The sequence below is a fragment of the Zosterops lateralis genome (assembly GCF_965231275.1).
Source record: "Zosterops lateralis genome assembly, chromosome: 32".
Classification (NCBI taxonomy): Eukaryota; Metazoa; Chordata; class Aves; order Passeriformes; family Zosteropidae; genus Zosterops; species Zosterops lateralis.
The window spans coordinates 3,758,043-3,772,125 of NC_139792.1; the positions used below are offsets into that span (position 1 = coordinate 3,758,043).

The 14,083-nt window shown below is 52.8% G+C and overlaps 1 pseudogene across 1 annotated transcript; it reads right to left on the reverse strand.

The window, feature by feature from the left end:
- Window positions 1-4,823: 4,823 nt before the first annotated feature.
- LOC310920969 (olfactory receptor 14J1-like) lies at window positions 4,824-7,109 on the reverse strand (annotated as a pseudogene). Its single transcript has 2 exons — window positions 7,082-7,109; window positions 4,824-5,768 (listed from the first exon to the last, which is right to left on the reverse strand). The product of its transcript is annotated as an olfactory receptor 14J1-like (transcript).
- Window positions 7,110-14,083: the final 6,974 nt, after the last annotated feature.

The following is a 14,083-nucleotide window of genomic DNA, read 5'->3' on the forward strand; positions in this document are numbered from 1 at the left end:
TTTGGAAGTTTAGTGGGCCATTCATTCACCCCCAATCTGGTACCAGTTCATTTGACTCCATGATGACTCAGAAAATTTACAGTCATTCCCTTTGAATTTTTCTCACCTCTTATCTTTTTCTTATCAGTGGTAGTGCTGACAAATTTAAAGGCTATGGTTTCAGCAGAAAAACGCCTTTTTATAGATCATCAGATTATTTTCATTGTGGGAAAGAGGTATTAGTTGGAAATAGATTCTCTTAGGGAAGGTAAGATTTTTCTATTCTGAGGAGATGTGTTGAAAGAGATTAATGGAAAGATTTGACCCATTTATCTCCATCTGATTTTAGGGGGAAGATGTGCAGGCTCTGAAGAGCAGCATTTGATGGCCTCAAGTTGGGCAACTCCAAACCCAAGGTGTCTGTTTGGGAAAACGTTGATTTCTGTAGAGCAGGTACTAAAGTTGGGGCCAGAGCTGGGAAGTGTGGCTCCCAGCCCAGAGCCATCATCTCCATAAAACCACTCCTCCAAAGTCCTGGCATATTTTGGGACAGCCTGCAGCTCAACAGTGAAAACCAAAGCCTTGTATAAAGAACAGAGAGGGAAAAGGTTAAAAATGTCAAAAGAAAGTAATTTGCATGTCTTGGGAGCAGAGAAATCATTTCAGTGAGCCATCTGTGACAGAGAGTTTTGGAAAACACAGAATATTAAATTCCCTGCAGGGAAAAAGCCAACTCCATGCTCAGGCCATGATATTTATCAAAAGCAAGTCTGTGATTGCAGGAACTCTCCTGCCCAGAGGAATCCTGCAGGGCCAGCTGCTCTCCGGAAGGAGCCTGTGAGCTCCATCAGCCTTTTTGTCAAGCAGGGGCCAAGTCCCAAGTGTAGCAAGTGATTGAAAGATCCTGCCCAACCCCTGCCCAGGTGACCCAAGGTGAAGGGGGGGAGACCCCAGAGCCTTTTGGGGACACCTGGGACACACCTGGGAGCCCCTGAAATCCCTTTGGGAGACCCCAGACTCTTTTGGGGACACTTGGGAACCCCGGGACTCATTTGGGGAGCCCCAAGACCCCCCTGGAATCCCTCCAAAACCCTCTTGGGACCCCCCAAACTCCTCTAGGCCCCTTTTTGGGACACCCCCAGATCCATTTGGGGAACCTCTTGGGGACCCCAGACCTTTTTGGGGACACTTGGGGTTCCCCAAGACTCAACTGGGATTCCCCTAGTCCCATTTGAGACAACCCAGAGACCCCTGAGCCATTTGGGGATGCTCCAGGACACCCCTGGGACACCCCCCAGACTCATTTCTGCCCCTCCCCCTCCCTTTCAGTCCCATCCCAGACCCCTCTGGGTAACTTAGGGGATATTTGGGAGTTATTTTGGAGATTGTTTGGAGTAAATTTGAGGAATATTTTGGGGTAATTTTGGCAATGTTTTAGGTCTATTTTGAGCTAATTTTTGTCTAATTCTGAGGCAATTTTGCTGATATTTTGGGGATAATTTGGGGTAATTTTGGGGATGTTTGGGGTAATTGTGGGGATATTTTTAAGTTATTTTGGACTAATTCTGGTGTAATTTTGGGGGATGTTTTGGGGTAAATTTGGGGTAGTTTTGGCTTTTTGAGAGTACATATTTTGGGGTATTTTGTGGCAATTTTTGTGTAATTTTGTGGATATTTTGGGGTAATTTGGAGACAGGTGAGAGAAAATTCCCCGGGAATGTAACGAAAAAATTCCCAAAAATCTGCGGAGAGGGTGCCTAAAATGTCCCTGAAATATTCCCAAACAATTCCAAAAAATGTGTGGGGAATATTTCTATAATCCCCCAAGATGTCCCAGGAATATTCACAAAAATGTGCCTGGCATGTTTCTAAAATCCCCTGAAACAGGCCCAAAAAATATTCCCAATTATGTGCATGGAGTGTTTTTCAAATCGATTGAAATGTTCTGAAAAAGTCCCCAAAAGTGTTCATGGAGTGTTTCTAAAATGTCTGCGAAATGTTCCTCAGAACTCCCCAATAATGTGTGTGGACTGCTTCTGAAATGTCTCTGAAATATTCCCAAAATATTCCCAGAATCCTCTGAAGACATTCCCAAAATATCAACAAAATATCCCAGGAATATCTCCATAATGTTCCCAAAATATTTCTGGGATGTTCCCAAAACATTCCCAAAATGTCCCCGAAGTATGCCAACAACTTTATCAAAATATCCTCCAAAAATTCCTAATTCCCCCCAAAATATTCAAAGAGCATTTCTAAAATGTTTATGAAATGTTCCTAAAAAATTTCCACAATCTTCTTAAAATGTTCCCAAAATACAACCAAGAACATTCCCAAAATATTCTCAAATATCCCTACACTGGTACCAAAACAATTCAAAAATATCCCCCAAATATTTTTCAAATGTCATTGCTGAGCTGTAATGGCCCATTAACAGAAGAGATCCCCATGGAGGCAATGGGAGGGTGAACAGAGATAAGAATCAATGCCCCACCCGGTTTTAACAGCTGGCTTGTTATCAGAAAGGCACATGCACCCTCCCTCCTGGAGATACAACAGATAATGAAAAAACACCTCCCAACCAGGTTTCAAAAGATGGAATAGAATAAACTTTTTTATTTTTAGTTGGGTTTTTTTTTTGTTTATGTTTGGGTCCATTGTTGTTGTTGGGTTGTGGGGTGTTTTTTTTTTTTGTTTTTTTTTGTTTTGTTTTTTTTGTTGTTGTTGTTGTTGTTGTTGTTGTTGTTGTTGTTGTTGTTGTTGTTGTGGTTGGTTGGTTGGTTGGTTGGTTGTTTTTAATTTTTTTTTTTTTTTTTTTTTTTTTTTTTTTTTTACTTTATTTTTTGTTAGAAAGCCCAAGACACACTTCATGGCTGACAGAAATTCAACTTTATCCCCAGGCCCTGCCCACCATGTCCCTCATCCCAGCCCTGGCACTCCTATGGATCAGGAACAGTGTGGCCAGCAGGAGCAGGGCACAGATTCTTCCCCTGTGCTGGGCACTGCTTGAGGCAGCACCTCGAGTGCTGTGTCCAGTTCTGGGCCCCCCAATTTGGGAAAAACATGGAGGAGCTGGAGCGTGTCCAGAGAAGGGAACAAGGCTGGGGAGGGCTCTGGAACACAAGTCCTGTGAGGAGCAGCTGAGGAAGCTGGGCTTGTTTCTCCTGGACAAGAGGAGGCTCAGGGGAGACAAGGCAGTGTCAGGGCACAGCTTGGACTTGATGATGTCCAAGGTCATTTCCAGCCTTGCTGATTGTGTGATTCTCTGAAAGCAGCCTTGCAGCAGTGTCAGGATGAGGCCTGGGCCTCCTCTTCAGAAGGTGCAGCAGCCCAGGTCCCTCAGCTTCTCCTGAGAGCCCCAAAGCCCATCCTGTCAGTCCTGCAGAGCCTCTGCAGCTCCTCCTCATGGCCCACAACAGGAGCCCCACAGCCAGACACAGCAGCCCAGATGTGCCCCCCTGGCCTGGGGTGCCTCTGGCAAGGGAGCAGCCCCAGGCACTGCAGGAGCCTGCAGACAATTCCTGAAGCCCTTGGAGGATGATCCTGCTCCCCAAGGGACGTTCCCATGGTGCCAACTCAGGAACTGCAATGGGGAGTGGGGCCAGAGAGGAAAGGGCAACCAGGGATGGGCTGTTTGCAGGGGAGGGAACAGGGGTTGACAAGAGGAAGAAATTTCTAGCAGGAAGAGTAAAGAAAGCCAAGATGAAGCAAAGGATATGTTTAGAGCAGTTTGGGGGTGGCTGCCAGGCAGCCCTGGCTCTGAGCAACAGCGTCTGCAGTGGCACAGGAAACTCAGAGCTGATGGGAACAAACTCTCTGTGTGACTTGAGAGGCCACGCCAAAGCTGAGTGGTTTCCCTGCTGTGGCCCAGCCCTTCCTGGCCCCAGGGGCTGATGGCATTTGTGCTCCCTCAGGTTCATCTCCCCACACCAACAGCATGGGGGTGCTGAGGCCTGCTCTGGGCAGTGCAAACAGGGGCTCCTGAGGCAGTGCTGCCGTGTCTGTGCCTGCAAGGACGCGGCCCCTGTGTGAGCTGGGGGAGAGGCCAGGGCTGCCCAGGGGGGATGTTGTTGGCAGGTGCATGAGGACGCTCTGGGATGCTGCCCTGGGGTGTCCAGCGCAGTGGGGATGGATCAGCCCCTGCTCTGCTGCTCCTTCCCATCTCCCCCAGGGCCCTTGCAGAGCCCCAGCCCTGCTGTTTGCCCCCAGCCTGCCCAGGGCCAGCCTGGGGCTGCTCCCGGGGCTTTTCTGTGCTGAGCATTGGCCTGGGCGTGTTCTGAAGAGAGCCTGGGCAAGGAGCCTGGAGCCCCCAGGCCCTGCCCTGAGGCGTCAGCGCTGCCCCAGCAGTGCCCATGGCCTGTCCCTGCTGCAGCCCCGGCACTGCCACCCCCAGCCCTGTGCCCGGCCCCGAGAGCCCTCAGGCCCTACAGCAACACCAGGGCCAGGAGGGCAGTGGGGCAGGGCCACGGCAGCAGCACTGGCAGCACCAAGGGTTGCTGTTCCTGGGCACAGCTGATGTGCCAGCCCTGATCTGCCCCCAGCTCTGCACACAGACATTGCTGCTGCAGCTGCAGAGAAGGGAACAAAAGGGGCATCTCTGCAGAAAACTTGGCTGGGAGATCCTTGAGTTTGTTTAAATATATCAAGTGTGCCGCCCCTCATTGACAGAGTCCGTGGCCACAGGGGAGGTGGAGAGAAACAAAATGAGAAATGGCCCAAAGAGGGAGATTTCTTTGTGGACAAGATTAAAAGTAAAATACAGTGGAAAAACCCCACCACCAAACAAACAAAAAGTATCAAAACTGACTTTTATTATTAGAGATTTCCAGAAACTGGCCAGCAATTTAATGTTCCTGAAAACATCCAGTCATCAGTCTCCACACTGCAGCCTTGAGCTCCTGGTTCCTCAGGCTGTAGATGAGGGGGTTCAGGGCTTGAGGAACCACCGAGTAAGGAACTGACAGAGCCACATCCAGTGATGGGGAGGAGATGGAGGGGGGCTTCAGGTAGGCAAACAGGACAGTGCTGACAAACAGCCAGGTGAGGGAGGCAGGTGGAAAAGGCTTTGTGCCGTCCCTTCTCAGAGGGGATCCTCAGCACGGCCCTGAAGATTTGCACATAGGAGAAAACAATGAACACAAAACACCCAAATGATAAACAGGCACTAACTGCGATGAACCCAAGTTCCCTGAGGTAGGATTTGGAGCAGGAGAGCTTGAGGATCTGGGGGATTTCACAGAAGAACTCGCCCAGGGCATTGCCATGGCACAGGGGCAGGGAAAATGTATTGGCTGTGTGCAGGAGAGCATTGAGAAAGGCACTGGCCCAGGCAGCTGCTGCCATGTGGGCACAAGCTCTGCTGCCCAGGAGGGTCCCGTAGTGCAGGGGTTTGCAGATGGACACGTAGAGGTTGTAGCACATGATGGTCAGCAGGAAATACTCTGCTGAGATGAAGAATAGAAAGAAAAAGGCCTGTGCAGCACATCCTCTGTAGGAGATGTTCCTGGTGTCCCAGAGGGAATTGTGCATGGCTTTGGGGACAGTGGTGCAGATGGAGCCCAGGTCACTGAGGGCCAGGTGGAGCAGGAAGAAGAACATGGGGCTGTGCAGGTGGTGGCCGCAGGCTGCGGCGCTGATGACGAGGCCGTTGGCCAGGAGGGCAGCCAGGGAGATGCCCAGGAAGAGGCAGAAGTGCAGGAGCTGCAGCTGCCTCGTGTCTGCCAATGGCAGCAGGAGGAAGTGGCTGATGGAGCTGCTGTTGGACATTTTTTCACTCTGCCCATGGAGTCCTGTTGAAGGAGGACACAGTGACAAGTCAGGAGAGTCTTTGCTGAGCAATGTCCACGTGCTTTCTCCCAGCCCTGCCCCCGCTGCTCTGTGCCACCCAATTCTCCTTTTCTCAGAGCCCTTCCTGCTGCCCCGTGCCTGGAGCTCTGCTGGGATCTGGCCCCGTGGCTGTGACAAGCAGGGGCTCTGCCCATGGACACCGAGGGCTCAGCTCTGCTCTGCAGCAGTGGGGTCATGGGGACAGGGGTCAGTCCTGGGGCTGGACTTCATCAGCCCAAAGTGCTCCTGAGGCAGAGGAGCTGGGCAGCATCTCCTGCCCCAGGGCTAAGGAATGGTGATGGCCAAAAGCAATTTGAGAGGGTTTCCTGCTGTGCCCAGGGAGATCAGAGAGAACTGTGCAGTGTAAGAGCATTGGCTGTAACTCAGTGAAGGGTGAGGGGAGCTGCTCTGTCACTCCATCTGTCCCCAGCTGCCCTTTCTGAGATCAAGGGCAGTCACTGTGTTCCCCTGAAAATCAGCCTGACACAGCTGAGAGCAGAGGGAGCCACAGCAGAGCAAACTGGCTCAGCCTTTCTCAGAGTCTCAGCCTCACCTCTGGCCAAGGACACTCCTGTCCCCAGTGTCCCCTGGAGGCAGCTCACAGCCTGGATGGCATCCTGAGGACACACCAAGGGTCCTGTCCATGGCACTGCTGGAGGAGAGTCAGCTCATTCCCAGCCTCCAGCCTGCCCTGCCCAGAGCTGCTCCCCAGGGCAGAGGGAGCTGGGAGACCCCATTTGTGGTGTCTTGGCATGGGGATCTGTAAAAAGAGTAATCATGGAATAGTTCAGTTTGGAGAGGACTTTCAATATCCCAGCCCAGCTTGGTGGCACTTTCCCCCCACTGCCTGCCCAGGGCTCTGCTGCCTGGAGCTGTCCCTGCCTGCAGCTGCTTCCCTGTGCCCAGGGCTGGGCCCTGCCAGTGCTGCCAGAGCCCAGCCCAGCCCTGGGGGCTCAGCTCTGCCCTGCAGAGCCCTCCCAGCTCAGGCACTGCCCAGGGGCAGCTCTGGCTCTGCAGGCTCTGATGGCAACCTCAGAGCAACCCTGAGGAGGCTGGAAAAGTGACATTGATCCCGCCTTTAAAGGACCCTGTTCTGATTTCTATCACTGACTGATTCAGTAAGATCTGAGAGAAAATAGTTTTATTTTTCTCAACCTGAACTGAGAGATGAATATCTGTGTGCGATTTCTCATTCAGGCAATAAAGCAGTAGATTAAAAAGCAGGATTTTCCCATTTATGCAGCCCCTCCCTTGCTGTGCTCCTTGAATAACGTACCTGGAAATGTTCTGGAGTTAAATGTCATGCTGGGAGCAGTTCTGGACAATTCAGTTATCTCACCACACAAGAACACTTCCAAGCCTAACCAGCTGTCTCCTTCCACCCAGATCTTGTCCTCCAGTGCTGGCAGCAGCTCCCAGGGCTGGCTGAGAGCTGTCCCTGGCAGGCAGCAGAGTCCCTGCCCCAGCACAGCGCCCTGGGCTGCAGGACCCTGCTCTGCAGGACAGCCCTGGGCACCCCTGGCTGCTCTACACAGGAGAGAAGCAGAGAATGTACTCACAGAGTCTGTAGGCATTGGCATGTTCCAGCTTTAGGAGAGGACTGCAGGAGGTGCAGCTGCATTGTCCTGCAGCCAGAGGTTCCTGTGCCAAGGGCTGGGAGTGATTCTCCCCCAGGCACTTGTCAGCCCCTTCCCAGCCCTGAGTGATTGAAGCTCTCTGTGCCTGTGTGCTGTGCCCGGGGTGGCTGCAGGCAGTGCCCCAGCCCTGCTGGGCTGGGAGAAGAGCTGCTCATCAAGAGAAATGTGGTTTTGAAGCTTTTCTTGGTTGCCAGGAGCTGCCTCTGTGCCAGGAGCCCAGCTCAGCTCAGCAGCACAGACACAGCACAAGGACTTTAATGACCCTCTTGGGGCTTTGTGATGAGGCCCTGAACATCAGAGGGAGATGAAGAAACTGCTCAAGAACTTCAAGTCAGAATCCAACTCCAAAGTTTCTGGAAGTTTTAATGGGCCCCACTGAGGGACAGGACAGAGGAATTGTCCCCAGGCCCCAGGCAGAGTAGAGAATTGCAGGCAGTGGTGATGGATTTTCAAAGGACTTTGGGTTTTGCTTTTGCCTTGGAATCTCTGGGAGGTTTGTGCAATCCAATTATCTGCTGTAATTAGTCCCTTGAGAGGCTTTGTCAGTAATGACACTCAGTGGGGTTCATTAATGCTTCAAGATACTTTAGTTATTTTAGGTACTTGGAGTTTCCCTTTTAAAACTGACTCTGTGAGAAGTTTGTGCAATCATGGCCCCAATTATCTACTTTAACAAGTCCCTTGGGATTCTGAGTCAGTAACAACACTCAGTGGGGCTCATTAGCACTTCACAGTACTCAAAGTTTATTAAGGAACTACTTTTTGACACTGAGTGCTGTGTGTGATAATTGGCCTCCAATTATCTGCTTTAATGAGTCCCTTGGGAGCTTTGCATTGACACTCAGTGGGGCTCATTAATGCTCTGAGATACTCAAGGTGTTTAAGGTAGTTTGGATTTTCCTTCTTCCCACACTGAGTCTCTGTGAGGTTTTTGTGCAATCCTGGCTTCTAATTCTCTACTCCAAGGACTCCATGAGGAGCCTGGTTGGGGATGGACCTCAGTGGGACCCAGTAATGCTTCCAGACACTTTGGCTGTTTCTTCTGACTTTGACTCCTGGAAAGGTTTGTGCAATCTCCTCTCAGGCCCTGAGGTTCCAGGGCTCAGCACCAAATGCACCACGGGGCTCATTAGGATCAAGCAAGTCCTGACAAACCATGGCTGTGCCTTGATTTCCCTCTGGTCTGGTGCAGTTCATTAGGAAGCCTTTTTTCCTGGAGTTATGGAGGAAGCTTTCAAAGAGTTTCTATTAAACCCACATTCCTATTTTCAAGAGTGTAAATTTCTCGTTAGAGAAGAGGTGATTGCAGCACTCTGCCACTGATATTGACCCAGAGTCTCTCCCAAGGAAGTCTGTCCTGGTCAGAGAAGCTGTGCCTTGAGCTCTGGCCCAGTGTGGACAACCTTGCTCCACATTCCCCAACCCCATCCTGTCTCCCATCACTCACCTGGGAACTGCTTTGCTCAGAGAACTGCCTGCACTCAGTCAGAGAGGGATTTTCTTCCTTTTTTAGCAATCTAAAACTCTTAAGTTTCAGACACACTCTTCAAGTGTGCGCCAAGGCCAAGGTGCCACCAAGGAGGTTCCCCTTCCCCAAGGCAGAACCATGCAGAGAAAGTTTCAGATACACAGGAATTTCTGCAATAAACACAAATCCAGAGTTGGCTGAAGGCAGAATTAGACCAACTCCTGAAGGCCAGACAAGCTTTGAACTCCTTGCTGCTCCAGGCTGCAGGTGGGTTGTTGGGAGGTGTGTGAGTGAGCCCAGAGTGAGGGCAAGGGAAATGCAGAGAGGCCTGGAAGTGCTTGTGTGCAGACAGGCAGTGGGGAAGGGCATTGCTGGTCAATGCCCCATCCCTGGAAACATTCCAGTCCAGCTGGGACAGGGCTCTGAACAACCTGATCTGCTGAAAGATGTCCCTGCTCATGGCAGGGGTTTGGATGAGATGAGCACTGCAGAGCTCTTCCCATCCCAACCATTCCAGGAGTGCACGGGGACAAGGGGCTGCTCACTGCCCTCCATCCACTCCCCTGGCTCCTCCTTGTCTCTGCTGGAGCCCACATCCAGCAGCCAAAGGCAGCCCCTGCTCTGGCCTTTCCCCCCTGCCCCAGGGGCTGCCAGAGCCAGGGGGGCACAGGTGACCTTTAGGCTCTGCAGGGCTCAGGCCCAGCGGCTGTGCCAGAGTCAGGGCTGAGGTGACACTCTGTGGGCTGGGGCAGAGGCCAGGCAGAAATGAGCCCTGAAGCAGCAGCTCTGCAGTGGTGGCCACCAGGCCCGGTTGCCAAGGGAGGCTTCTGGCCATGGCCTGGAAGCAGCTGCTGCTGCCAAGGTGCCTTTGGTGCCTCAGGCTCTCCCTGGCACAGCTCCCAGCACGGCACTCTGCACTTGTGCCTGAGCCCTTCCCTGTCTTGGGGCTGGCCTGGGGCTTTTCCTGCAGCGGGATCTGCCCTGGGCCTGGCACAGGAAAGGCAGTTCCTGCTGGAGCAGGAGGCTCTGCCTGCAATGGGCTCAAACAACTTCAGCAAGGCCTTGTTTTCTTAAAAATTGCTTCCTAGAGCAGTATTTCCTTATAATTGTTATAGCTCCTATACTATGGAGTAAATTACTCTCTTTTTTTTTATTGACTCTGTGGTGTAAATGAATCTTTCTGTCAAATCCAGATCTGAATCAGTTATAGCTGTATTTATAGAAATATGTCTGGTATTCCATCGTTTATCCTATTGGACAAATTGCATTTTGGTTCAATTCCACCTCTCAAATCTTTCACACATAAACCTTTGACAAAATCTGGGGCTAGGATTGGAACCTGCTGCTACCAGTCTCCTCTCTTAGATGGAATTTAAAAAGTCTAGAAATCCTGGAGGGGTTTGAGGATTAATGGTAGCTGTTGGGTGTTATTTCTCCACCTCAGGACTCAGCAGGAGTTTCTCCAATGAAGAAATGAAGCTTTTGCCTGAAGCTCCCACTGTGCCCAGGACAGGACGCCCTGGGAGTGTCTGGGACATCCCGGCTCTTTGGCAGCCTGGGCACCCCTGGGGTGTCACCGTGGAGCCCCCGTGAGTGCCTGTGACAGATGGGTGCCTTTGCAGCCCAAGGTGCCCTGGGATGTGCCCATGGCATGGCTGGGACTGCCTCTGCCCACAGGGCTCTTGAGCATCCCAGCTCAGGCCTGGGGCCAGAATCCCTTGCCATGGCAACCATTTGCAGTCCCATTGCCAGGGCCAGGGGATGCCAGAAGGGATCCCAGAATGGGCTGAGTTGGGAGGGAGCCATCAGGATCCTGGAGTGCAACTGCTGGCCCTGCACAGGACAGCCCAACAATCCCAGCCTGGGCCTGGCAGCACTGTCCAAAGGCTGCTGGAGCTCAGAGAGCCCTGGAGCTGTGAGCCTGTTGAGTGGCCCAGCAGCCTCTGGGGGAAAAACCTTTTCCTGAGATCCAAGCCAAAGCTGCCCCGAGTCAGCTCCAGCCCTTCCCTGCAGTCCTGTCCCTGGGCCCCAGAGGGAAGAGGTTCCCACAGCCCCCAGCCAGGGACCCGCTCCCAAGGCTGTTGCCAGGGCAGCCAGGGCTGGCACCAGCTGTGATGCTCGGTTTCCCCGGTCCGGGCTTTAGGAATGGGATTCCCCAATTTCCTGCTCCCACTGAAACCGTGACGCCCCTGGCTGCCCTCCAGCCTCCCACTGAAAGTACAAAAGGCAAAGACCCCAGGCTGGGATAAGAACAATTTACTGGCAACAGCAACAAGATAAGCAACAAACAGGAACAGAAACAATATAGATAACAGAAGGGGTATGGCAAACTATATACAAGTAAAAAAGAAACCAACACCAATTGGTTCTTCCCAGTCATGCATTTCCTTCTGCCTGAAAAGGACATGCTTCTCCATGAGAGAGAGAGGGAGTCCCTTTCTTGCCTTTAGCCATGACCTGAGGTGGGATCGAATACAATGACAGGGCCATGGCCAGACCCTCACATTCTTCAATCCCACCTAATTTCATTACCAGGGGCAGGGAAAGGGACAGATTTCCTCCCAGCAGGGATCACAGTGATTGTGGGTCACCAGGGTTCTGCAAAATCTGGGTCTTCTGATGCGGGATGAGGTTAGAGACTCAAATTATGCTCTTCCCACAGTCAGGCACTCACAGGGCCATTCCTTTACCAGGCCTCCTTTGCTGTTGGGTCAAGTTAGAGCTCTGGGTGAAACTCTTCCCACACTGGGGACACTCATGGGGCCTCTCCCCAGTGTGGATGCGCCGGTGGGTGACGAGGTGGGAGTTTTGCTTGAAGCCCTTCCTGCAGTCGGGGCAGCGGAAGGGCCTCTCATCGGTGTGAATCCGCTGGTGCAGGAGGAATTTGGAGCTGGTCTGAAACCTCTTCCCACACTCAGAACACTCATAGGGCCTCTCCCCAGTGTGGTTCATTTGGTGGATGCTCAGCTGGGACCTCCGGTTGAAGCCCTTCCCACATTCCCCACACTTGTATGGCCTTTCCTCAGCATGGGTGTTCCGGTGGCAGATCAAGTGGGAGCGCTGGCTGAAGCTCTTCCCACATTGCTCACACTCGTGGGGCCTCTCCCCAGTGTGGATGCGCCGGTGGGTGACGAGAGCGGAGTTGTGCTTGAATCCCTTCCTGCAGTCAGGGCAGCGGAAGGGCCTCTCCTCTGTGTGAATCTGCTGGTGCCTCAGGAGACTGGAGCTGGTCTGAAACCTTTTCCCACACTGGGGACACTCATGGGGCCTCCCCCCAGTGTGGATCTTCTGGTGCCTGATCAGTTGGGACCTCCAGGTGAAGCTCTTCCCACACTCCAAGCACTTGTGGGGCTTCTCCCCATCATCAAGCTGCTCATGGACCAGCTCAGAGCCCCGGCTGAAGCTCTGCCCACCTTCCTGGCACTGGGTGGATCTTTCCTCCTCAGAGCCCCCTGGGATGGGTTTGGAGCCCCTCCTCCCGCGGGATCTCTGGGGCTTTTCCTCCCCATTGGATTCTTGCACTGTGGAGCCACTCAAAATGGCTTCATCCATGAGGTTCTGCTGTGGGGATTTGTCCTCCCTGGTCTCCATCCTCAGCTCCCTGTCTGGGAGAGGAAGGACAAGGAGAGGATGGGATTTGCCTCTGTGCCAGAGGGAATGGGAAGGAGATCCCCTCAGTCCATCCCTTTCAGGACAGCATTGGCAGAGAGGTTGTTCTGCAGCCGGGGGCCGTGCTGGACTGGGAGATGGAGCAGGAGAGAGGGGGAAAGGGGCACTGACTTCCTCCTCACCTGCCTGGCTGTCCTGGGACATTTTCCTCTTCCTTGCAGCCTCCTCCTCCCCTTGATCAATGTTTTGGAATGGGAGGTCCTGATTTGGGGTGAAAACAAGAGATCAGCAAGTGGAGTGTAAGGTTTTGCCCAAGTCCATCTCTAGGGGTCACTGCCCATCTGGGCTCCAGAAAACCTCCCAAACATGAACATTCAGCCCTGAAAATGCCTCCCAGGAGTTCCCCGTCTCTCCTCTCTCCCCTTTGGTGTTTGGGGGTTTCCCCTGTCCCAGCTGCCGGGGGTCACGCTTGAACTGGGGGGCCCCCGTCTACTCGGTGTCTGCCCTCCCCCAGCTGATGGGAGTCCCAGGAATATGAGAAGTTCCCCCCTTTTCCATCTCCTCACAGGAATGCTGGAGCTTTTTGGGACCCCAAGGTCCCTTCTCCCCTCATTCTCTGCTTTGGGGTGCAGGGGGTCCAAGGAGTCCCCCCTGCCCCTCTCCAGGCTGTTGAGGGTCCTGCCAATTGCGGCGCTCCCCCCTCTCTGGGCTCCCCACTTTGGGCTCCTGGGGGACACAGGGCTCTGCTCCTCCAGGCTGCCTCTGCCAGCAGCTGCCACTGGGACCCCCCAATGTCCCCCCAAGGGGCATTTTCCACTCAGATTTGGAGTTCTTCATTCTCCAGATATCCCCCAAAAACCCCAACCCAGGGACCCCCCAGGATATCTGGGCCCAGCTCCCCCTCCCTGGTCACCTGTGGGATGGGGGGTGATGATCCCATGGGTGGGGGACTGTGAATTCAGGGAGTGCTCAACCTCGTGGTTCCTTCTCTGTTAAGGGTAGAAGGTTCTTAGCTCAGGAACTGGCTGACCTCATTGAGAGGGCTTTAAACTAGGTTTGAAGGGGGAAGGGGATGCAGCTGGGCTGCCTGGAAGCAGACCCAAGGGTGCTAAGCCTGAGTTAGGGCTGAAATCAGTAGCCCAGCTGAAGAGCATGTACACCAATGCACGTAGCATGGGTAACAAACAGGAGGAGCTGGAGGTCATGGGGCAACAGCAAAGCTGTGATGTAGTCACCATCACAGAAACGTGGTGGGATGACTCACACAGCTGGAGCACTGCACTCCATGGCTACAGGCCCTTCAGAAGAGACAGGAAAGGGAGAAGAGGTGCAGGGGTGGCCCTTTATATTAAGAAGGCTTATGATGCAATAGGTATTGAAACAAATGAAGATTCAGTTGAATGGCTTTGGGTGAGAATTAAGGGGAAAGCCAACAAGGCTGACATCCTACTGGGAGTCTGTTATTGTCCACCCAACCAGGAGGAAGAGGTGGACAACTTATTCTATCAGCAGCTGGAGAGTGTTTCAGGATCATCAGCCCCTGTTCTTGTAGGTGACTTCAACC